Consider the following 3232-nt stretch of genomic DNA (forward strand, 5'->3'; position numbering starts at 1 on the left):
TTTCTGCATCACATTCCCATAGGAAATTATTTTAGTAAAAATAAATTGAATTTATATTAGGAGTTAATTAAACAGATCTCATGAAGGCAGTGTTCACCTTTTCAATGAACATAAGCAACACCTTTGATATAAAAATCAGTGTAGTGTGGAAACTAATTATTCTATTTTCTCAGTGGCCTGTAATATTATAGCTACAATAGAGTTTATCAGAATACAGTTCATCTTTCTTGATGAGTACTGTTAATCTATTGTAAACAAGAAGTAATTTTGTTTAATTTTTTATAGCTTCCAGAAATGCTTCTGAGCTGTTAAAAATGCAAGGTAATCTGAATATAGGCAAACATATATTTAAAGCTCCTAGCACATTCTGTGACATAGTAAGTGCTCAATAAATGTCATTTTTTTCTCTTTATCTCTTTTGTGCTGTTTTTACTTTGACCCTGCATAGTTATGTTCAAGAAAAGATGCTTTTAATGGAATACAGGGGATTTAAGTAGAACCTGGGGGACAGAGAGGAAGTTAGTGCAGGAAAGATAGGATGGTTGCTTGGAAAGAAGTGATAGCAGTGAAAGGATTAAGAGAAGGATATATTTGAAGGTAGAGGCAACAGAATTCGATAACAGATTATATACAAAGATGAGAAAAAGATGACTCCACAGCTTTTGACTTAAGCAACTGGTGTTGCAGGGACGACTGATGGGGAGGACTGTTAGGGATAACGTGGAGTGGGAGATGTACTCTGTTTTGGATATGTTGCATGTAACAGTCTATTTGAATTTTAAATTGTAATTTTGATATACGGGTTGCAAACTTTAGGGATAAGATTGGGGCTGAAAATGAAAAAATAGGTAAAAATAAAGTATAGATGACATTAAATTCACAAGACTGAGTGTAGGAGATCTAGGAAATCAGGAAGAAAGAGACAGTAGGACTGAGCTCTTAGGCATTACAGCTTTCAGCAGCAGTTCATACCAGGAGGAGAAATTAATAATGACTAGATGTATGTTTTGTTGTATAGTTTTTCTTTAAAACAATTTTTTTAACTGTCAAAACCAATTAGTGTTTTAGTGAACTGGAAAATGCATATAACCCCATTCATTATACAATTCATTTCACAAAATAATTATGAGCATCCACTTAGACACACTGGATTAAAATTACTTTTATGTTTTCCAATTTTAGAAATAAATGTAGAACAGATTATGAACATGATTTAACTTATCAAAACATTTCTGTGAGTTTAAAGAAAATATTTAGAGAATGGTTTTAAGTCTGTCTAGAAACTACTATAAAATATTCAAGTAGTAATAAAAGTCTTGAAAAATCAAGACTCAGAATATGACAGTCTTCAGTACTTCTTTGAATTTAGGCAAAGAGTTAGTAATATATGAGAAAATAGAAAATATGTATATATTATATTTATATATATATATGAGAGGTGATTTAAAATTCATCTTTGCATTCTTTTTTAAAAGAAAATATATTTTATTGATTTTTACAGAGAGGAAGGGAGCGGGACAGAGAGTTAGAAACATCCATGAAAGAGAAACATCCATCAGCTGCCTCCTGCACACCCCCTACTGGGGATATGCCCACAACCAAGGTACATGCCCTTGACCAGAATCGAACCTGGGAACTTGAGTCCACAGGCTGATGCTCTATCCACTGAGCCAAGCCAGTTAGGGCCATCTTTGCATTCTTAATAATTGCCATTGTCTTATTGTTAGAAAGATTAATTGGTGTCTTTTTAACTGAATGTGATATATTGGCATTGTTTTTTTCAAACTTGATTAATTTTCCAGTTTATTAACTTATGTTTATATAAAATAAATAAATAAACAAATTTTTAAAATTTGTTGGTGATTCATAATTTTTAAAAAATATATTATTATTGATTTCAGAGAGAAAGGAAGAGGGAGATAGAGATAGAAACATCAATGATGAGAGAGAATCATTGATCAGCTGCCTCCTGTATGCTCCCCACTGGGGATTGAGCCCACATCCTGGGCATGTGTCCTTGACTGCAATCAAACCTGGGACCCTTCAATCTGCAGGCTGATGCTCTATTCACTGAGCCAAACCAACTAGGGCCATAGTTTTGTGTGTTTTTTTAATGACTTTAAGTACTTTGTTTTAAGCAATAAAACTGTTTTTATTTCCTATTATAATTTTTATAAAGAATAGCCTTCTGGAACATTTGATATAAATATTTCATGTATATATATAAAGAGTCAGGGGCTGTCACATCCAAAACAACTGAACGGACTGCGTGGGGCAACTAGGTCAGCAGGGGGGTTAGTGAGGGACGACCAAACGACTTGAGCAGCAGGCTGTGTGGGGTGACCAGGCCGGTGGGGGAGGGGCAGTGTGGGGTTCATATGCAATTAAAAATGTTTTTTATTGATTTCAGAAAGGGAGAGGGAGAGAAAGATAGAAACATAAATGATGAGAGAGAATTATCAATTAGCTGCCTTCTGCACACTCCCCACTGGGGATTGAGCCCACAACTAGGGAATGTGGCCGAGACGAGGAATCAAAACATGACATACTGGTTCATAGTTTGATGCTCAACTATTGAGTCATGCTGGTCAGGCCATATGCAATTATTTTGAGACAACCAAAACTAAGCTTTCTTATGCTTAAACATAAAGACTTAGTAATATATGACAAGATATTAGAAAAAATCAGCTAAAAATTGCACATTTGTGCCTTCTTAGTGCTCATGGTCACTGACCTGCTACACTTTTCCCCATGTTAAAGTTTTGAGGAAGCTAACATAGCATAAAGAGCAAAGACTTTTCTCTTTGTATTAACCCCACCCTGCAAAACATACCCCCCTGGATTCATAGTCGTTACCTCAGGTCAGCTTTTTCTTATTAATGAAACTACTTTTTCTTAGGCTTGAATTCCCTCAAGGACCCAGTGCTTGAGAAATTAAGAAGCATAACTTCTCGAGTTAAAGACTACAAAGAATGGGATGATGCTAAGTGGAGATTTAACTGTACTCTTTTTAATGGATTGGAACAGTATCTAATAGTACACACAACATAAAATGGATCATCTAACCATTTTTACATGTAGAGTTTGGTGGTATTAAATACCACATTCACTATCTTCTACAACCATTACCACTATCCATCCTCAAAACTCTTTTCATTTGTAAACCAAAATCCATCCTCATCTATAATAATAAAAGCATAATATGCTAATTAGACCAGACATCCTTCCGGAC

This window comes from Myotis davidii, unplaced genomic scaffold, assembly GCF_000327345.1.
Source record: "Myotis davidii unplaced genomic scaffold, ASM32734v1 scaffold252, whole genome shotgun sequence".
Taxonomy (NCBI): domain Eukaryota; kingdom Metazoa; phylum Chordata; class Mammalia; order Chiroptera; family Vespertilionidae; genus Myotis; species Myotis davidii.